This window comes from Gallus gallus, chromosome 16, assembly GCF_016699485.2.
Source record: "Gallus gallus isolate bGalGal1 chromosome 16, bGalGal1.mat.broiler.GRCg7b, whole genome shotgun sequence".
In the NCBI taxonomy this organism is placed as follows: Eukaryota; Metazoa; Chordata; class Aves; order Galliformes; family Phasianidae; genus Gallus; species Gallus gallus.
The window spans coordinates 75,458-97,860 of NC_052547.1; the positions used below are offsets into that span (position 1 = coordinate 75,458).

Genomic DNA, 22,403 nt, shown 5'->3' on the forward strand with positions numbered 1-22,403 from the left:
GTTTTGCTGTTCCCCCTCCTGACTCCAGCAACAATCGAGAACTCTACCATGTCGTGGTCACTCTGCCCAAGACAGCCCCCAACTTCTACATCTCCCACCAGACCTTTTCTGTTTGTGAACAGCAGGTCTAACGGGGCAGCTCCTCTCGTAAGTTCTCATCATCTGCATCAAGAAGTTGCCTCCATACGTTCCAGAAACCTCCCAGACCGCTTCTTCTGTGCTAAATTGTATTCCCAGCATATGTCGGGGAAGTTGAAGTCCCCCATGAGGACAAGGGCCGGCGATCGCGCAGCTTCCGCCAGCTGCTCATACAACAACTCATCTGTCTCTTCATCCTCGTTTGGCGGTCTGTAACAGATGCCCACCAGGATGTCTGCCTTGTCGGCTCTTCCCCTGATCTTAACCCACAAGGATTCAACCTTATTATCCCCAGTCATAAGTTCAGTAACCTCAAAGCACTCTTTAACACAGAGAGCCACGCCAGTGCCCCTCCTTCCTTGCCTATCCTTCCTGAAGAGTTTGTAGCCATCCATTGCAGCACTCCACTCATGGCAGTGGTCTCACCACGTTTCTGTAATGGCAACTAGGTCATAGCCTCTGCACTCTTCTTCTGTTCTTTTTTCCATGCTTCCTCCCTGCTCCTTTTTCTGCATTTGCACTCCTCTTCTGCTGCTTTTTCCTTCCATTTCCTCACTGCTCTTTATTCTTCATCTGCACTCCTCGTCTTTCCTTTCTTCCCTGCTTCCTCCCTCCTCTTTTGTCTGCATCTGAACTCCTTTTCTGCTCTTCTTTCTTCCCTGTCTACTCACTACTTTTTTGTCTGCCCTGTTCTGCTCTTCTTTCTTTTCTGTATAATCACTCATCCTTCTGCATCTGCACTTCTCATCTGCTGTTCTATCATCCCTCTCTTTTCTTCATCTGGGCACTGGTGCTACTGTCCTATCATCCCCGTATTCTTACTGCCCTTTCTTCCACGTCTTTTCCTCTTCTGCTCTTCCTTCTTCCCCGTATCCTCACTCCTTTCTTCTACAGCTGCTCTGCTTCTGCTGTTGTCTTCCTTGTTTCCTCACTCCACTTCTGCATACGCACTCCACATCTGCTGTTCTTTCTTCTGTATCCTCACTGCTTTTTCTTGTGCACTTGCATTCCTCTTATATTCTTCTGCTCTCCTCCTGTGCTGTTCTTTCTTCCGTCTCCTTGCCTCTTTCATCTACATCTGCTTTCTTCTTCTGCTCTTTCTTCACTCTATCCTCACTTCTTTCTTCTGCATTCCCCCCCCCCTTTTCTGATCTTTATTCCGTCTCCTCTCTCCTCTTTATTCTGCATCTGCCCTCTTCTGCTTTCCTTTCTTTCCTGCTTCCTCCCTCCTCTTTCTTCTGCATCTGAACTCCTTTTCCACTCTTCATTCTTCCCTGTATCCTCACTGTTCCTTCCTCTGCTTTCACGCTCTTCTTCCCCTGTTCTTTTTCCCTGCTTACTCACTCCTCTTTCTATTGCATCTGCACTTCTCATCTGCTGTTATATCATCCCTGTGTCTTCAGTTCTCTTTTTTCTGTACTCTTCTCCTCTTCTGCTGTTCTTGTTTTACTGTTTCCTCACTGCTCTTTATTCTTAATCTGTTCTCCTGCTGTTCATTCTTGTCTCACTCTTACTTTTGCATTGGCACTTCTCTACAGCTGTTCTTTGTTCCGCATATCTTCATTCTTCTTTCTTCTGCATCTCTTCTCCTCTCCTCTCCTCTCTTCTCTTCTCTTCTCTTCTCTTCTCTTCTCTTCTCTTCTCTTCTCTTCTCTTCTCTTCTCTTCTCTTCTCTTCTCTTCTCTTCTCTTCTCTTCTCTTCTCTTCTCTTCTCTTCTCTTCTCTTCTCTTCTCTTCTCTTCTCTTCTCTTCTCTTCTCTTCTCTTCTCTTCTCTTCTCCTCTCCTCTTCTCTTCTCTTCACTTCACTTCTCTTCACTTTTCTTCTTTTTTTTTTATTTGTGTGTGTATGCACGCTCCTCTTCCTTCTGCATCTGTTCTTCTCTTCTGTTCTCCTTATTTCTCCCGCATCCTCACTGTTTTGCATCTGCATTCCTCTTCTCCTATTCTTGTTTTCCCCTGACTCCTCACTCCTTTCTTCTCCATCTGCACTCCTGCTTTTTTTCTATTTCCTCACTCCTCTTTCTTCTGCATCCGTATTCCTCGTCTGCTTTCACTTCTTCCCTGTATCTACGCTCCTTTTTCTTCTGCATCTGTGCAGCTTTTCTCCTCTTTTCTTCAGTCTCCTCTCTCCTATTCCTTCTGCCTCTGCTCTCCTCTCTGCTTTTCTTTGTTCCCCGTGTTCTCACTACTTCTGCTTCTGTTCCTTTTCTGTTCTTTTTCCCCTCTATCCTCACTTTTTTTTCTTCTGATTGCTCTGCTTTTCTTTATTCCGTGTATCATGTCCTGTCTTCTGCTGCTGTTCTTTCTTTTCCTGTATCTTCTCTCCTCTCCTCTTCTGACTGTACTCCTCTTCTGACTGTACTCCTCTTTTGACTGTACTCCTCTTCTGATCTTTGTCCCCACACCTCTTCATCTCCACTGTTCTGCTGTTCTTTTTCACTGTCTTCTCCTTCCTTCTTCATCCTGTTTTTTACCCTCATCCTCTTTTTCTTCTCTTCTTTTCCTCTTCTGCTCTTATTTCTTACCTGTGTCTGCTCTTCTCTCCTTCTGCTCTTATCCTTCTCAGCATCTGTCTTACTGTTATGCTCTCTCCTTCTTTTCTGCTCATCTTCTCCCTCGTATTCTGCGCTTTGCTGTCTTGCCTCTGTTAAATACTTTCCACTACTGTGCTTTTCATCTTCTACACTTCTTCCTTGCCTGTATCCTTTCATCTTCTGCTGAATTTGTATCCTTTCATCTTCTGCTCTACAAAGGACTCCATTCTGTGAGTAAGCCTGCCAAACAGGAATAATGGTTCTGGCCTTTTTGGCAAGGCCCTCAGGAGAAGGCTTTGGACAGGCTGGTTATTTGTCAACTGCGTCAACATATTGTGCTACATTGTGAACAGCAGCTCCTGCCCTCATTTTGAAAGGAAGTTTAGCAAAAGTCTGTACATGTTTTATTCTACTGCAAAAACATAATCTACTTTTCTGCTTCAAAAACACACTACTTCTCACACTGCTAAAGAGTCTGTCTGCTTTTTCCTTTGAGGTCTCCTTTAGATCCTGAAAGTCTGCTCCCTGGTCTCCCTGGAGCCTTCCCTCCTCCAGGCTGCACAGCCCCAGCTCTCTCAGCCTGTCCTTGCAGGGGAGGCATTCCATAGTTTGCATCATTTTTGTAGCCCTCCTGTGGATGCACTCTAACAGGGCCATGTCTCTCCTGTACTGAGGACCCCACAACTGGATGTAACAGTCCAGGTGAGCTCTCACCAGAGCAAAGTAGATGGTCAGGATCACCTCCCTCACCCTGCTCGCCACGCTTCTTTGGATGAAGTGCAGGGTATGGGTGGCTTTCTAGGCTGCAGGAGCACGTTGCTGGCTCATGTCCAGCTGCCATCCATCAGTACCCCCAAGTTCATTTCAACAGCACTGCGCTCTCTCCTTTCATCCCCCAGCTGGTAGTGCTGGTAGGGATTGCCACAACCCACGTGCGAAGGCCTTGCACTGGGCTTTGTTGAACCTCAGGAGTTTCACCTGGACCCACTACTTGAGCCTGCCTAGATCTCTCTTGTCCCTTGGGCAAGTTGACCTCAGCTGTTTCAGGGTATGTTTGGATGTGAGAAACGGGATGTCTCATGAGTGGAGGCAAGCAAGCTACGCACTCAGAGAGGCACAGAGGGTTTTGAATTTTTAACAGTACACACACACATAGGCATCTATTCCAGATAATCTCAGTTAGTAGCAAGCAGGAGACTCCTTAAGCAAATGTAATGTTATGTACTGACTCTTGAGAGACGGGCAAAAGACCAAGTAGGACAAAGAGAAGAAACGCTGTAGTGGATTTGGCAGGAAGTGTCAGCAGGGTGTCCCCTGCTTCAAGGTGCACTTTTTCTCTCTCAAATCCACCACAGCCTCTCTCCTCTCTCAGCCCATGGTTCTAGTCACACAGCCATCCAGTTATGCTGTCTGTCAGGAAGCTTTGTCCCAGTTCAGGATCATTCTTCGGCCAGGACCTTTGGGTCCCTGACACGTCACCCCACAGCTTGGTGTCACAGAATCATAGAACCCTTTGAGTTGGAAGGGATTTCTGAAGGCCATCTAGTCCAACTTCCCTGCAATGCACAGAGACACCACAGATAGATCAGGTTGCCCGGGCCTTATCCGAGTCTCTCCTTGAAAGTCTCCAGGAGTGGGGCATCAACCACATCACTAGGCAATATGTTCCAGTGCCTCACCACCCTCACTGTAATACATCTTCTTATATCTAACATCAATCTACCCTTTTTACACTTGAAGCCATTTCTCCTTGTTCTATCACCACAGACCCTGCAAAACAGTCTGTCCCCTCCTTTCCTGTAGCTCCCCTTTAGGTACTGACAGGCCACTCTCAGCTCACCTCACAGCCTTCTCTTCTCCAGGCTGAACAACCCCCAGCTCTCTCAGCTTGTCCTCATAGGAGAGGTGTTCCATTCCATGGATCCTTTTTGTGGCCTTTCCCTGGATGCGCTCCAATAGGTCCATGTCTCTCCTGTACTGAGGACTCCACATCTGGATGCAGTACTCCAGGTGAGGCCTCACCAGTGCAGAGCAGATGGACAGGATCACCTCCCTCACCCTGCTGGCCACACTTCTTTTGATGCAGCCCAGGGTATGGTTGACTTTCTGAGCTGAAGGGGCACACTTCTTGCTCGTGTCCAGCTTCCCATCCACCAGCACCCCCAGGTCTTTTTCAGCAGGGATGTGCTCAGTCCCTTCATCCCCCAGTCTGTATTGGTAATGGAGGTTGCCTCAACCCAGGTGAAAGTCCTTGCATCCTCATGAGGTTCACCTGGGCCCGCTGCTCAAGCCTCCAAATGACATCCTGTCCCTCTGGTGTGTTGACTGCATCGCACACCTTGGTGTCATCAGCAAGCTTACTGAGGGTGTACGCAACCCCACTATTGATGTAATTGATGAAGGTATTAAAGTGTATCAGTGCTAGCACCAACTCCTGGGCGACACTGCTCGTCAAAGTTCTCCGTTGACTACTACTACTTTCTGGATTCAGTCCTGCAGCCAGTCCTTTGTCTGTTGAACAGTCCTCCCATCAAATCCATAGCTTCCCAATCTGGAACGAATGATACTATGGTCTACTGTGTAAAGCCCTTACTGAATTTGAGATAGATGACATCAGTGGCTCTTCCTCTTGTCCATTGATGGAATAACACCATCATAAAAGGCCACCAGGTTGGTCAACAGGATTTGCCCTTGGTGAAGCCATGCTGGTTCTCCCATATCACCTCCCTGCCTTCCATGTGCCTCAGCATAGCTTCCCGGAGGATCTTTCCCAGTACAGAGGTGAGACTGGCAGGTTGGTTGTTCCCAGCATCATCTTTTTTACCCTTTTTAAAATGGGTATGATGTTTCCTTTTTTCCAGTTACCAGGCACTACACCTGATTGCCACAACTTTTGAGATATCGGAGAGTGGCTTGGCAACCACATCAGCCAATTCCCCTAGGACCGTCAGATGCATCTCATCGGGACCCATAGACTTGTGGATGTTCACGTTTCACATGTGGTTGCAGACCTGATCTTCACTCACAGTGGGTGGGACGTTGCTCCCCAAATCCCCTCCTATCAAACCAAAGGTTTGAGGGCTCTGTGGCAAGCAGTTATCAGGGAAGACTGTAGCAAAAAAAGTTGTTAAGTACCCCAGACCGTCTCCGTGTCTGTTGTTACCAACCTGCCTGTGTCACTCACTAGGGTGGGTACACATTGCTGGACTTCTCCTTTCTGGTTGAGGTACCTGTAGAAGCCTTTCTTGTTCTTTTTGCCATCCCGAGCCAAGTTCAGTTCAAGGTGGGCCTTGGCTTTCCTGACCCTGTCCCTACACAGCCTAGCAGCTTCCTTATACTATTCCCACTAAACCTGTCCTTGTTCCCACTGCCCGTGTGTTTTCTTCTTACTCTTCAGTTTGACCAGCAGATCCCAGTTCAGCCACACCGGTCTCTTGCCTTCCTTTCTTGACTTGCTACACCTGCGGATGGAGAGCTCTTGTGCCTTGAAGAAAGCCTCCTTAACAATCTGCCAACTCTGCTGCATGCCCTTCCCCATGAGGACAGTTTCCCAGGGCGTTTTCTTGATTAACTCCCTGAAGAGCTGGAAGTTAGCTGTTCTAAAGTTTAGCTTCCTATTACTCTTCACCTGTCTCAGGGCCCTCCTAAGCGTGAACTCAACCATAGCATGGTTGCTACAGCCCAGGCAGCCTCCAATCCTGATGTCACCAATCGGTTCATTTATATGGGTAAGCAGCAGGTCCAGTACTGCATACCCCCTGGTGAGTCCATCAATTACTTGACTCAGGAAGTTGTCCTGAATGCATTCCAGGAGCCTCCTGGATTGCCTACAGCAGATGTCTGGATGGTTAAAGTCCCTCAGCAGGACAAGTGCTTGTGAACACGATGCCTCCTGTAGCTGGAGGTAGAAAGCCTCACTGACGGTCTCTGACTGATCTGATGGCCTGTAATAGACACCAATCACAAGGCTTCCTTCACTGCCTCAGTCTCTAACTGTCATCCACTGGCTTTCAACTTGCTCATGACTGTTCTTTCGGGATAGCTCTTCACATTCTATTCCTTTCCTGGTGTAGATAGCAACACCCCCACCCCTCCTTCTTCACCCGTCCCTTCTGAACAGCTTGCAGCCATTAATAGCCGCACTCCAGTCATGGGAATCATCTCACCAAGTTTCAGTGACAACTATATCATGGTTTTCAAGAAGCACAGTAGTTTCGAGCTCCTCCTCTTTGTTTCCCAAGCTGTGTGTTGAGGCACTGCAGCTGGGCAGCTGGTCTTGTTACTCCCTGAAAGGATAACACCTCTCTACTACAGTTATGCCATCCCACACCTTATGATGGGAAGGCTCACTATCCCCCCTCTCCCTCTTCATACTTAGTTTATAGCCCTCTCAAGGACTCATCCGCAAGCTTGCTGAGGGTGCACTCAATCCCACTGTCAGTGTCATGGATGAAGACATTAAACAGCACCAGTCCCAGTACTTATTCATGACAGGCATCGCTCATCACTGATCTGATCCGGGCATTGAGCCACTGATTACTACTCTCTGGGACTGGTCTTGCAACCGGTTATTTGTCCAACAAACAGTCCACCCATCAAATTTGTATCTTTCCAATTGAAGAGAAGGGTGTCGTGGGGAACCATCCCAAAGTTCCTACTGAAGTCCAGATGGATGACATCAGTGTCTTTTCCCTTCTCCTTTGACACAGTTACTCCATCACAGGAGGCCCCTTGGTTGGTCAGGCAGGACCTGCCCTTGCTGAAACCATGCTAGTTCTCCCATATCACATCCCATTCTTCCATGTGCCTTAGTGCAGCCTCCAGGAAGATCTGCTCCGTGATCTTTTCCAACACAGCGTTGAGGCTGACAAGTCAGTAGATCCCTGCGTGGTCCTTTCTACGCTTCTTAAAAATGGCTGTGATGTTGCCCTTTTTCCAGTCACCAGGGACTTCATCTGACTGCCGTGACTTTCAAAATATCACGGAGAGCACATAAACCAATTTCCTCAAGACTCTGGGATGCATCTTGTAGGGATCCACAGACTTAGAGATATTCATGTTAATCAGGTGGTCATAAACCAAAGCTTCACTTACAGCAGGATGGGTATTGTTCCCCCAGTTCCCATCTTCAGAACCATCCTCCCAAGAGCCGTGCGCAGAGCAGTGGGCAGTGAAGACTGAAGCAAAACACGTGTCAATTGTTAAGTGAGGGATACTTCCCTCTGGAAAGATAGGCCTTGTAGAAGTCTAATAGAGAGACATGATCAAAATGCATGAGACGTTTTTCTGTAACTTGAGTTAGCACTGCACTACGCCATCCCAGTGTCCTGGTTTCAGCTCAGTCAGTGCCAATCTCACACCGATGTTTGGTTGTTGCCAAGTGCTAGGTGCACACCTGGCACTGCTCAGTGGGGAAGAATGGCCCCTTTGGGGCAAGGGGAAGAATCCTTCTGCTCCAAGCAGAGATGAGGGTCTAGTTTCCCTTGTATTGCCTGCTACTGCGGTCTGTCACCGCAGGGTTGGACACCAGCTTAGCTTCTTCCCCTTGCGGGGACTTAAAGCAGAGCAGTCGGTCTGCTCATGTCAGTGTACAGCACCATGCTTTCATCTCTTGCTCAGATTCCTATGCTGTCTGGTGATTTTCTCTTGCAACCTTGACGTTTCCTCAAAAATGTCACCAAGCTGAGCACACTTGCACTCACAACAACCAGCTCTGCCCTCAGGCTCCAGCAGGGCTTCCAGATTCTGGAGTTTCTCACAGCTGAAGGTCTGAGCAGCACTTCCACTCCACAGCAGGTCTGCTGAGGGAAGCTGGTGGCCCCTCTGGTCTCGGTTCCCACCTCAGTCCTACCATTGTGGCAAGTGGTCACCGTATTTGTTTACTCCTGGAACAGAGAAGATGGGCCCCCTGCTGCCCTCCCTGTGCACCCTCTGGCATGAACTATTGCAGACATTGGCCTATGCCAGACTAGAGGCAGAGAGGAAGCCAGGGCTACCTGAGGTCTTAGCCCCAAGCTGAACTGTCAATTCAGGCATGGAGTACTACCTGCTTCTGTACTTCCCATGTTACTTCTGTGCAAGTGCCCACTCTGCCTTGAGACAGAGCCTGAGGGAACAACACGGTCTGTGCAGAAATTCTGCTTCACTGCTCGAACCCATGCTTTCCTCCTCCACCCTTGCATCTTTTGCGTGTTCTCTTTTTGGCAATCATCTGCTGCAGTTCTTTCTATGTCTAAACCTAAACTGAAAGGTAAAGGAGGAAAAGTCAGTCTTGATTGCCTGTGTTTTAGATCTGCTTCCTTACTGTTAAACGTTTATGTTGATTTTCAGAAGAGGAATAATTTACCAGTGACACCAGAGATGTGAGACTTCAATAATGAGTTCCATCTATTTCTCTGCTGTGCCTGTGAGAATTTGTTTTCCCCAAGCTCGCTCACCAATCAAACAAGAGCCAGCCTATAGATGCCCTGCAAAATAAAGCTTATCCATCTCTTCCACCTTTCTCTCACTCTGCATGGACTGTATGGGAGGAAGTTAAGTTGCTCAGCCTGAAGTATCTGCACAGCAGTACCTTTTGAGAGGCTCCTCCTATTTTATTTATTTATTTATTCTAATATGGACCATCCTTAAGAATTTGAAGGTGAAATTTTTTTTCCCCTCCGAAAAGTATGGCATTTAGATTAGGATGTTGGATAGTAATAACAATTAGAAACTCTTTGGAAACAACTGCATTAGTGTGCAGAATAGCAGCAGGAGAGAATGTGTGACAGATGCACTTCTGCAATATCTTTGTCTGTGATGTACAGAAGGCCTGCCAGCAAGGGAGAAGAAAAGGAAGGATAAAGTCTTCCATCCAGACTGTGACAGTCAGATGAACTGGAGTTGGCCATGGGACAAGGAAATGAAACTGTCGTTACTGAATTCATCCTCGAGGGTTTCTCAGGGCTTAATCAAAGGCTACAGCTATTTCTCTCTCTGGTCTTTCTACTCATCTACCTGACAACGGTGATGGGGAATGCAACCATCATTTTCCTCGTGTGTGTGGATAACCGCCTGCAAATCCCTATGTACTTTTTCATTGGCAATCTGGCATTCCTGGAAATCTGCTTTACATCCTGCACAAGCATCAAATTGTTGGTGATTCTGAGCTCTGGCAGGAGAACAATCTCTGTAAGTGCCTGCTTTGTCCAGTCCTATTTCTACTTTGCCCTGGGATGTATGGAGTTTATTCTCCTTGTGGTCATGTCCTTTGACCGTTACCTTGCCATCTGCCAGCCTTTGCGCTATGCTGCCATCATGACGCAGCAGCTCTGCATCCTCCTGGTTGTTGCTGCTTGGGTCGCAGGCTTCACATTCATGAGTTACCACCTGGTACTGCTCTCAAAGCTCACGTTCTGTGGTTCAAACAAGATCCAGCACTTTTTTTGTGACAACTCCCCCTTGTTCCAGCTGTCCTGCTCTGACACCAACTTGCTCTGGAGAATAGACTCCGTTTTGATCCTGTTCGCTGTGCTGGCTTCATTGTGTTTAACTCTGTCATCTTATGTGTGCATCTTGTTCTGTATTCTACGCATGCCTTCCAGGAGGAAAAAAGCTTTTGCTACTTGTTCTTCCCATCTCACCAGCTTGGCCATTGCATTTGGAAGCTGCCTTGATCTCTATTCACATCCCTCAGAACGTGTTTCTTTGGAGACCAACAAACTTGTGGCTTTACTGAACACTGTCCTGTACCCGTTCTTAAACCCTTTCATCTACAGCCTTAGAAACAAGCTTGTGGTGCTGGTCCTGAAGGATGCCATTGCCCATGCAACAGCGCAGCTTTTCCCTCAGTCACGATGCATTTCTGGACAGCAATTCTAATTATCTGTTATTGTACCTAATGCTGCTAGGGCTGTCGGACACACTATGTAGAGGAGAAGCATTTTTGGATTGCAGAAGTGTTCTTTAGGGATGCTTAGGGAGGTTCCAAAGGCAGGAAAACTGGGGAATTTAGGGTGATTTAAGGTGGGACGAGTGTGGGAAGAAAACAAGGGGTTAGGAGATTGAAAGGGCTAGTCAAGTGCACATTTATCTGGTACTGCCCTGCACCTGATCTATACAGTTTGTCTTGTCTTCCATTAAACTCTGTCTGTTCCTACCTCTTTCTTGAGTGAAGTTCTCTCTCTTCTGCCCGACGTGTACATGGGAATGCAGCCATCAGACAAGAACAAGGGTGCCAAAAGGACCATGGGTGGTAGGTGTCAGAAACCAGAGAGAGCAGAGTGTGGGGACTTAATGAATTTAGGTGTGTGTGTGACTGGGGTGGTCTGTGCCCACAGCTGGACTGCAGCTATGGCCATGGAGGCTTATATATTTAGGCGCCCACAACTGGGGCCCCGAGTGGGACCCCAGGGCAGATCCTGGACTGACTGAGAGTCTGAGCCCAGCTGCTAAGGGTATGTTCCATAAATAGATAGATAGACAGATAGATAGGCAGGCAGACAAATAGAGGTAGCATATATGTATGTATATTTTACATATCCCACTAACATTTCTCCATCCTGTTCATGCTACAGAGGAGATTGTGATAAGGCTGTTGCTGCTAACTCTGTTTGCCAACTAGAATTATGCCATGGCACTAAGGTAAATCAGAGCACTGCCTGCATCAAGAGGCTTTGAACGCACAGGGGAAAGGACAGCCTTCTGCTATGAACAGCAGTCCTATACTCATTTTCCCGTGTCCCAGCACTTCAAGGCAGACCCCAGAGAGCCCTGGGGGACAACCGTACCCACTTCTGCTGTGGCCTGACCCAAGCCTGGTTCTCCTCATCCTTAACAGCAAAATTGACAAGGAAGCCTGCTGGTAACGCACTGACAGTTGGGAATTCCTTTTGGGCTGTCTGTCTGTGCACCTCATATCCAGAAGGTACCCCTATCTCTGCTGGGGCTCACAAGTCCACCACCAGTTTCATGGCAAAACCAAACACCAGGGTCACTTCCTGAGGCCAAACATGAGGCCAAGCTCCATTAAGGAAATCCAGGAGAGGCTGGGTCCTATATTGTTTTACATTCACCGGTAACATGGATGAAAGGATAGAGTGCCTGCTGTGTCCAGAAAAGTGGCAGATTCATTGATTTATAAGGACACGTGGAGTGTGAGAATGTTGATTTCAGGAGAGCTGTCTGACTGTAAGTCTTCAGAAGTGGCATGATAAGGAAAAAGCAGTAAGTAAATATGATGGAACATAGATCTGAATTCAAAAACATGAAGACAGCTCAGTATCCTTTGGTCATTAATGCAGGACATACACAGAGTGTCTGTCAAACAGTCGACATAATTCCTAGCCAGTTATTAATGCCTTCTGGTCCTGGCTGAGATGGATATCCTCTTCCCCACTGCAGCCCATGTTGTGCTTTGTTTTATATACCATCCCTATAACCCATGAGCTCACAGCATAAGCTATGTCACATCACTGCTGTTACCCCACGGCCATGTGTCTCAACGTAGTGTGGCCACTGTGGTCAGTGGGATGTCACTGGGTCAGGACCCTGCCCCATGCCTGTGAGGCTGAAGGAGCAGCCCCCGCAGCCCTGGCTGGTGCAGCCGTGGTGAAGGTGGCTCGGGGACACCGCAGTGACGTGCCCGGGCACAGAGCCAGGAGGAAACCACCGTCTTCCTGCCTGAGCGCTGTGACACGGGGCTGTGGTTTGTGCACCTGCAGCGGTGGGTGGGCTCCAACTCCCAGTCTTCTGTGAGGAATAACGGCCCCTGGGTGACATGGTGAATACTGGGGACACTTCTGAGCCCCTAGACTTGGTCTGCAGGTTCTACTCTGCTGCCGGGGCAGGATCTGTCCCAGCTCCAGCTCCTTCTGGGGACCCAACATGGGGCCCTACCATGGAAGAATGGGTGAGCCGGCTCTTCCAGTATGGGGCTCTGACCTTGCCCAAGGACCTTTCCCAGCTACTGCTCCTGGTACAGCAAGGTCTGCAGCAGGGCTAGGGGCTGTTCCCCTCCCTTACAGACACAGCCCTGGTGCAGTCCCAAGCCTGTGGTTCCTGCAGCATGGGGCCAGCTGGACATTCATATGTTGGTTTGTTGGGCATTTGCAGCACAAGAGATGCTCAGCGCTCCTGCAGAGTGCAAGTAGTGATATGGTATGGTGATAGACCCCTGTCCTCCTACAGCCAACGCGGTGCCATGGTGATTCCTATCACAGCGACACCCATCACAGCGACATGACACCCACAGCGGAGCCGTCCCTCATATATGGTCATGAACAGCTCTGGAGAAGTTCATTGGAGGGCTGGGCTGCCTTGGAGGGGAGACAACTTCTGATAAAGTCTAAAAAGGAGACTGCTGCTTTGATTGGCTTCTTCTGCCTCTGCGTAATCAGCTGCAGAGATATATTAGAGATATATTGCTCTCCTGTTGTCATTGTCCCCCAAAGTCCCCAGGAGCTGTAGCAGATAGTTGGGCACTGCAGGGCTGTGCCAGCAGGACAGGAGGCTCAGGATGGGGACAGAAGGACTCCTATTCCCTCAGGTGCTGTGGCTCCTCCTCTGGGTGCAGCTGTGCAGAGGTAAGTGCCAACTGCCTTGACCAGAAGTCCAAGCTGGCCTGGGGCCAGTGAGCACCAGTGGTCATTGGGATCCCTCTGGGAAGGAGATTTCTTTCTAAGTGCCACTGAAACAAGGGCAGAAGTTGCTGAAGTACACGGACCCTGTGCTTTATTCTGTGTCTTTCTGGGTGGAGGAGTGTATCATAATTTTCCAGGACTACCGACTTTATGGCAGCCCTGGTTATATTTCCAGACAATGAAGCACCCTTCTGTGACCTCCTTGCTCACCAGCACAATGCTCTTGATGCTGCTGGTGGCCCAGCTGGTATTGGTGGCACTCAGTAATCCCCAGAGCACAGCCAGACTCCTCAGGGTCATCCCTGGGGATTCTGGTCAAGCAGGGTGTGATCCTCTGGGTTGGGGTGATTCCTCAGGATGAGTGTGGTGCTTCCTGGGAACATGGAAAGCCCTGGGGATGGTAGTGAGTCTGGTGATGTTGAGACAGGCAATGCAGCGTCTCCCACTCCAGATCTTGTGACCGTGACTGTGCCTGGGTGTCAGGGGTGCCCCTTTTTGGGGCCTGGGTCTCTCCTGAAATATCTCATGTTGATGTTTGAAGGGGCAGCAGAGGTGAGGCTGGCGGATGGCAGCGGGCGCTGTGATGGGAGAGTGGAGGTGAAACACCAGAACCAGTGGGGGACCTGTGTGTGATTACCAGCTGGGATGAGAAGGATGCAGCGGTGGTTTGTAAGCAGCTGGGCTGTGGGTCAGTAATCAGTGCTGTACGGAGTAAAAGATTTGTGCTAGGATCTGGCCCCATTTGGATGGATGATGTCGGCTGTCGAGGCACCGAGTCTGCCCTGTCTGACTGCACACACAGAGGATGGGGTAACATTACTGCACACACAGTCAGGATGCTGGAGTTACATGTACAGGTGAGGTACTAGCCACTCCTGACCTCTGCAGCCAGACTTTGGGGGATCAATAAGTAGATATCGTATGTGGCCAGTTGTGCTGTTATTGCTGGTCCCTGGGGAATGGCCATGGGGCCCTGCTTGGTCCCCAGTTGAGGTGGAGGTGAGGAGGGACATGGGCATGGAATTGCCAGAGGGCTCTGCGACCCCACAGGTGCCTTTGTTCACTTCAGGATTTGTCCGTCTGGTTGGAGGGGACAACCGCTGCTCAGGACGAGTGGAGATCAATGACAGGGGATGGGTGGAAATCTGTCTGTGACTCACACTTTAGTGCCAAAGCTGCTGATGTGGTCTGCAGAGATCTTCAGTGTGGCAGAGCCCTGTCCGTCACCAGAGCAAGTCCCTCTGGAGAAGGGACCGGTCCCATCTGGGACAGAGAGCTGCAGTGTGTGGGGAATGAATCCACCCTCTCCTCCTGCCCCATGGGGACTCCTCAGGACCAGCCCTGCACCCAGACAAGCACTGCTGCTGTCAGCTGCACACGTAAGGGCTCAGGGAAGGCTGTTGGATACTGAGTGTGTGCCAGGGACAGGGACAGGGCTGTGTCGAGTGTGAGGTCAGGAGGGTGATGTGGTATTCTGTAGCCCTAAGGCAGTGCTGAAGGAGGAGGCTTCATGTTGTCCCTTTGGCCTCTCCTCCGTCTCCTGAGGGAACGAGAGCACAAATCACTCCCCTCCATCCTCCTCTGTCCTCAATTCACAGGGTTCAGGCTGGTGAATGGCAGCACGGCAGTGCATGGGCAGGGTGGAAGTGGAGGTGCAGGGAACATGGGGCACCCTTTGTGCCTCCCGCTGGGACCTCTTGGACGCCCACGTTCTCTGCCATCACCTCGGCTGTGGGTTTGCGGTGTCCGTTCCTGAAGGAGGGCATTTTGGGAGAGGAACCGGCCCGGTCTGGAGTGACTCGTTCCATTGTGAGGGGACTGAGTACCAGCCTGGATCAGTGCCCGGTGACCGCCCTGGGGGCCTCTCCGTGCTCCCATGAGAACGATGCTGCCGTCATTTGCTCAGGTGTGTGTCAGGATAATGCTGCAGGAATTCTGCCTTGTGTTCCACATGGCCACCCAAAAGTCGGGGATCCCCTGGCATCACCAGGCTGAACCTCTCCCAGGAGAAATCCTGCAGTGTGCATTTGTGGCATTTCTGCTCTCCCCAGGCCCGCCTCACAACGCATCTCTAAGACTGGTGGGTGGAGGGAGCCGGTGCGACGGGCGCGTGGAGATCTTCCAGCGCGGGACATGGGGCAGAGTCCTGGATGATCAGTGGGACATGGAGGACGCTAGCGTGGTGTGCCGGCAGCTGCGCTGCGGGGAGGCAGAGGCAGCCTACACTGTGCCGAGGGCCGAGCGAGGGACGGGCCCCGTGGGGCTGCGCGGGGTGCGGTGTGCAGGCCACGAGGCCAGCCTGAGCCTCTGCAACACATCCCTGCCCGAGGCCACGGGGATCATGGAGGACGTGGGGGCCGTGTGCCAGGGTGAGCAACGCGTCCATTAGATGCAGGACTGGGCGGGCAGACAGCCTCTGACAGCTGGGGCTTCCCCCCACTGCAGGGAGCCGCCAGGTCCGGCTGGTGGACGGGGCTGGGCGATGTGCAGGGAGAGTGGAGATCTACTACCGGGGGCAGTGGGGCACGGTCTGCGACGATGCCTGGGACACGGCCGACGCCAACGTGGTTTGCCGCCAGCTGAGCTGCGGATGGGCCGTGGAGGCGGCCGGCTCGGCTCGCTTTGGGGAGGGCTCTGGGCACATCTGGCTGGATGGCGTGAACTGCTCTGGGGAACGAAACTGCTCTCTGGAACTGCTCTGCTGAGGCCTGGGGACAGCACGACTGCGGGCACAAGGAGGATGCGGGAGTCGTCTGCTCAGGTGTGTGCTGGGAGCCCGGGACAGGGAGGCCGGGGGGCTGAGGCCACCAAAGGCCGCTTCCCGAGCCTGTCCTGGGGACGCCCCATCCACCAGTCCAGCTGGGGGCAGTGGGAAGCACAGCCACCCTAATCCTGAGCAGGGAGCACAGGGGGCTTCCTCTCGCCAGCCCCAAACCAGCAAGTTCCCCCTGGGGCCTTTCCTCCTTCCAGAATTCATGGCCCTGAGGCTGGAGAACAGCGATGGCTGCTCCGGGCGCCTGCAAGTTTTCTACAATGGGACGTGGGGGAGTGTTTGCTCCAACTCGATGACTCCTCACACGGCGTCACTGGTGTGCAAGGAGCTGGGCTGTGGGGATGGAGGGACCCGGGAAATCAGCATCTTCTATGGCAGGGTGAATGGCACCGCGTGGCTGGATCACGTGCAGTGTGGGGAGAGCAACAGCTCCTTCTGGCAGTGTCCCTCTGATCCCTGGGAACTGCAGTCGTATGATGATGTGCGAGACGAGACCAACATCACCTGCAACGGTAAGCGAGCCACCCGGGCACAAGATCCTGCTTCCCTCACCATGACCAAGGCGTCACGGGGAGGTGCAAGCAGAGGTCCTCCCTGCTGTCCTCTGCACAGGTTCCTTCACTGCTACATTTCCTTCTGCAGGGAGAAAGCCGGAAAGGACGCCGGTAGCTGCGTGCCCCAATTCCACGAGCTGCACAGGTGGGAGCTCCTTCTCTGTGTGACTTCTGGCCCAGTCACGCTGGTGCCATGGGAGGTCACTGCCTCTGCAGACAGGGAGAAGATCCGTGCTGTGGGAGGCAAGGATGGGTGCTCGGGCAGAGTGGAGGTCTGGCACCGTGGCTCCTGGGGAACTGTGTGCGACGACTCGTGGGACATGCAGGATGCCGAGGTGGCATGCAGGCAGCTGGGCTGTGGCCCTGCGGTGTCTGCCCTGGCCGAGGCTGCGTTTGGGGAGGGGACAGGACCCATCTGGCTGGAGCAGGTGGAGTGCAGGGGCACGGAGCCATCTCTGCAGGCTTGCTGGGCCCGGACTGGGGATGGCGGTGCCTGCCGGCATAAGGAAGATGCAGCTGTGAACTGCTTGGGTGAGTGGCTGGGCTTACTTAGGCTCTACTCACGGTCCAGAGCTCTGGCAGAGCTCTGGGCTGCGTTCCAGCCTTGAGGAAGGGACAATCTGGGTGGGTACATTAGCCAGTGGTCTGCCTGGTACCACAAACCCACATCTCAGCTCAGCTTCTCTCTGCAGCTGCATCCAGCGTGACAGCATCCCCCCCACAAAGAGGTAACATGTCCTCCCACTGAAACTGGGTCTCCCCAGGACTCAGGACTGGGGCTTCTTACTGGGATATGAAATGCCCAGGAAGAGGCACCAGGCTGGTGGATATGGGGAGGGTCATAATGTGCCCAATAGGGTGGGAGGTGCCCCATCACTCATCCCCTGGCCCTCTCCCCCTTACTGCCTCGTGCCCCCAACTCTCACGTGCCTGGTGCTGCTCCTGCCACATTTCTGCCCGTGCAGACCCCATTCTGGACTATGCAACCATCGGCAGGAGAGTCTCAGTGCCTGTCATCATTTGCATCATCCTGGGGCTCCTTATTTGCCTACTCCTGGCCCTCCTGGCAAGGCAGATGCAAAGTGCCAGAGCTCGGCACAGAGGTAGGTCCTGACTCAGCAGTGCGGTAGAAACGGCTCCTGGAAAGGCTTAGCAATGTCAGTGATGTGCACGGACTTTGCTGGGGGAGGGGAGCATGTGCTGTGTCACTCCACTGACATCCAGCAACAAGCAACAGAGAGAGCCCAGAGGTGGGGGGAGTTCATAATGGAGTGAGGGGAGAAATGGCAGAATGAGGCTGGGGAAGCACAGCAGGGCCTCGTCCCTCTTTGCCCATCCCCTGGCCAGCCCTGTCTCTGTCTCCAGACTCCAGGAGATCTGGGGAGCCCTTCTCTGAAGCTGTGTACGAGGAGATTGAGTACAGCCCAATGAGGGAGAAGAAAATGAGATTCAGTTTCTCAGGTGGGTGCAGGTCGCAGCAGGAACACATTTGTCAATATTTTTCTCCAGTCGAGCCCAGAGCTCACACCATAGCACGTGCTGTGCTTCTTTCCAGGCTCCTGTTCAGAGAGCTCCCTAGCCAAGCTGCACCCCTAGCATGGGAATAGTGAGGAGGAGGATCTTATCACTGTTATCTGCCCTCTTCTCTTTTACAGACATCCCTGTTCTGCCTGGTGATTCCCCAGTGGAAGGCTATGATGATGCCAGGGAGGTTTCTGACCCTGGAGAGCATCCTGTCCCAGGGCAGGGAGACTGGCAAGTGCCTAGGGCACAGGAGGACGGAGAGGGACCCAGGGATGCTGCCAGAGGTGAGAGGGAAATGCAGTGCTGCAGCTTGCTGGGTGCCATCCCTGGGGCAGTAATGAGAGCCTCACCTCATGGCTTGGGGAACTTTCCTCGAGAGGCTTCCATGGGGAGAAAGGGACTGGGAGAGCAGGCTGAATGTCCCACAAAGGAGAAGAGTGACTGGACCACCCAGGAGGAGCACCCCAATGGGGCAAACAGTTGTCTTTGCTGCTTGCAGGAGAGAGTGGGCACTCCTGGAGAAGTGCCGGAGCCCCTGAAGTTGATGGAGACACCTCACCTCTGTCCCTTGGGAGCACGGGCTATGATGATGCTGATGAGATGTCTCTGTCATAACCCCATTGGACACAAAGGCTGTGACACCAGAGCGCTAGGATGCCTGAGCTCTGGGACAAGAGACTCTGTCCCTGCCATGAAGTTGGGTGTAGACACAAAGGAGAGGTCAGTGCCGCTGGGAGAGCCGTGAGTGCCAGCAGCTCTTTTCACAGGGGCATCAGAAACAGCCATGCAATTCCTCCAAGTTTTATTCCTCTGCTTTTATGTTGTGCATTGCTACTGGTTCCTATTAAAACACTGTGAGAGCTTTGACCCAGAGCTTTTGCTTGCCTGCCCATATTTTGGGACATCTCTCTGAGGCTGACTGGATAAGCAGAGCACAAGGGCACAGTGTTGGGCTGGGGCACTTCTTGGGGACAGTGGGCTTGGGCTCAGGGCCATGGTGCCTGGGAAGTATTCCTGATGAATCTACGCCAACCAGGGAAGCCAGTGTGACCCTCTGCAAAGTCCCATGATGTTCCCCAGTAGGAGAGACTGACTCCTGCTGCCTTGGTGCCTGTGGACTCCAAGCACTCCAAGAATGGGAAGATCTTTCCTTCTACATTGCTGGAAGCAGAGGACAGAGAGACAGAGAAATCGTCCCCACAAGATGTGGGCTGCAGCCCTAGGTCACGGCGAAGCCCCTGGCCAGGAGAATGGCCCCACTCCAGTTCTGCTACCAGGTGTGCCAGGCAGTGGGCTGAATAAAAAAGCAGATCAGCCAAATGGAAAAAAAAAAAAAGGGCTATATATATAGGAAGGTCTAAAAGATGGTATAGCTTTATGTAAGCCAGAGTATTCCATATTATGCTGATGAACCAGAAGAAGGAATCCACGTAAGGCTAGATGACTTCACCTATGCCACAGGCCACTCTCAAGAAGTCTATCGTGAGGGTGGGTTCATTCATATAAGCAGGATGGAGTCATGCAGAACAACAGGAACTTCTTTGTGAAGAACAGTGGCTTACTTGTGGTTTGGAGTAATGCAATAACAGAATCATAGAATGCTTGGGTTGGAAGGGACCTCAAGAATCAGTAAGTGCCATCTCCCCCGTCACACTTGGAGTTGCCAATCTCTAGATCAAGTCCTAGACCAAGTAGCCCAGGGCCCCATCCAACCTGGCCTTGAACACCTCCGGGGATGCGGCATCCACAATCTTCTCTGGGCAGCCTGTTCCAGTGCCACATCATCCTCTCAGTGAAAAAGAAAACTGAGCCACGCACTTTCAAACACCTGCTTATGCACCTGTAGCTCTTACACTTGTTGTTCTTCCTTGTTATCTAACAGCAAAAGAATCAAACAAAACAGGTTATGCACAATGCAGTTGCTCACCACCAGTCTACCAGTGCCTAACCAGTCATCGAGCAATCGATAATGCCCCCAGTCACCTCATCCCAGTGTCATTGCTCAGCATGATGCCACGGGGTAGGGAATCGGAGAATCATAGAATCGTAGAATCACTAAGGTTGGAAAAGGCATGTCCCTTTGGCCAGTTTAAGTTTCTGTCCCCTCCCAGCTTCTTGTGCATCCTCAGAACTACACAAAACTTCTTTACTTGAGGGTAAAGGCTTCCAACTGAGTTGGTTAATGTTCCATGCCTGTTTTTGTTCAAGACACATTTGCACAACGCCTTCAATAATACGCTTTAACTTTTTAACTTTAGGCTATCCCTCAAGGGGTGAGACAGTTGGACTAGGTGACCTTTGAAGGTCACTTTCAGCTTATTCTATTGCATTGCATTCCTTTCTATTTCGTTCTGTTCTCTATCTTCCTGGTGCAACCGGGGGGACAGGAGCATCTTCCAGGGCAAACAACCACATCCCAGAGCACTCCGGTGCCTTTCTGAGCAACCGAGCAATTGCTCTGGCACACAGAGCACATCAAACCACAGAAGACAATAGTCTGTCCAGGGTACCCAAGCAGTAACCATGGGCACCCAGGCACCTTTCAGGAGTACTGAAACAACTCACTGGGTGCTGTGGTTTAAATTGGCAGGCAGCAAAACCCCACACAGCCTTTTGTTCACTCTCCCTCTCTCCTGGTGGGAATAGGGGGAGAGAATTGGAAAAAAAGGTGTAGAACTCATAGGATAAGACAAAAACTATTTACAAAGATAGAAAAAAAAGAAGAATGGAAGCAAAAATGTGATGATAACAGTATCTTCTATCTATCTATCCACAATGCAATTACTTACCATCACAGTGGCTGGCTTGCAGTGTTGCACCTGTGTCGGGGCAATCCCAGATATGAGGACAGACCAGGAGAATAACTCTTAGAGAATATCCCTGCAGAGAAGGACTTAGGGGTCCTGGTAGATGAGAAACTGATCATGAGCCAGTAGTGTGTGCTTGCAGCCTGGGATGCCAACGGTATTCTGAGTTCCATCAGAAGAGGGGTAGTAGAGGGGTGTCATCAGTTTACAGGCCTTTGGTTCATCCCCTAACCATCCCATGAGAAGTCCTGTGAGGCCTTCTGGCAGGGGCAAATATTTTCACAGACCCTTCCCTTGTACAGACCTGTGGGAGATGGAGAGGTCAGCTTGGCCTCGTTGAAGGTCGACTCGCTGGTAATGAGGCTCAGGAAAGGAGACAAGGTCTGAATAAACAGGGGTGTTTTGTACCTAGGCATAAGATAAACTCTCTGCTGTTTACGAAGACTTGTTACGGAATTTGCTTGCTTTCTAGCCAATGGATTGTTAGTAGAAATGTACTGAATACAGTGTGTTAGAATATAAAAGGTTTGCTTGGAACAGTAGAGATAGAGAGACATACATCATGATCACAGATCATCACAGCAATAAAGAAATCTTCCTGGCTCGAGAACCCTGTGCCGTGTTGCTAAATTGCAACACAGACCCACCTCCACCAACAAGTACTGCTGCTTTGGCTGCCCTTAGCACTTCAGTTCAAGGTGTGGGGATCCTGAAGCATCAGCATCAAGGACTGTCACCTGGCCTGCCCCCATGCCTGAATTTCTGTTGTTCTCAAGGACAGAGTCTTTTAAGGGTCCCTAGAGGGGTCTCAAGTGTCTTAGGGGAGGAAAAAGCAAAGGAACCCTATGTCTCCTTGGATCAGGAACTTACCTGAGCATCCTGGCACACACTGAGCCCCTGTTGCACTGACAGTCATGGTGGTTGTGAGGAAGCTGTATGCTATGAGATCTCCCCTAAGCCTCCTCCTCCCCAGGATGAACAAACCAAGAGACTTCAGCCATTCCTCATGCTCCTCTTCTGAACACTTCCCTGTTTTCATAGCTCTCCTAGGAGATGCTCTCAAATAGTTTGATGTCCTTCTTACACTGTAACTCTCAAACTGCACCCGGCGCTTGAGGTGAGGCTGCAGCAGTGCAGAACAGAGCAGGACAATCTCCTCCTTTGCCTGGATGGCAGTGCAGGACCTGATGCACCCCAGGGTACTGCTGGCCCTTTGGCTGCCAGGGCACACTGCTGACTCATGGTCAACTTGCCAACTACCAGAACCCTCAGATCCCTTCCTTTAGTGTCATTTGCATTTCTTATGCTTGTGGTAAATGATTTCCATTCATTTCAGTTCTTCTGAGGAGTGAATCTGCTTTGTTTATATTGTCAGTGCATAAATGTGTGTCTGAATGTGGGCCACAGCAGTCTCTCTCAGCATCTGTTTAATAAAATGGCATTTCCACATTGC

The 22,403-nt window shown here is 51.1% G+C and overlaps 1 non-coding gene and 1 pseudogene across 1 annotated transcript; both read left to right on the forward strand.

Annotated features, from left to right (window-relative positions):
* The first annotated feature begins 13,023 nt into the window (after window positions 1-13,023).
* On the forward strand, window positions 13,024-14,851 carry LOC107049766. Its single transcript, XR_005840231.2, has 3 exons — window positions 13,024-13,235; window positions 13,834-14,149; window positions 14,362-14,851. It is a non-coding gene; the product is annotated as a scavenger receptor cysteine-rich type 1 protein M130-like (transcript).
* Window positions 14,852-14,922: 71 nt separating this feature from the next.
* On the forward strand, window positions 14,923-19,016 carry LOC107051231 (annotated as a pseudogene).
* The last annotated feature ends 3,387 nt before the right edge of the window (window positions 19,017-22,403 follow it).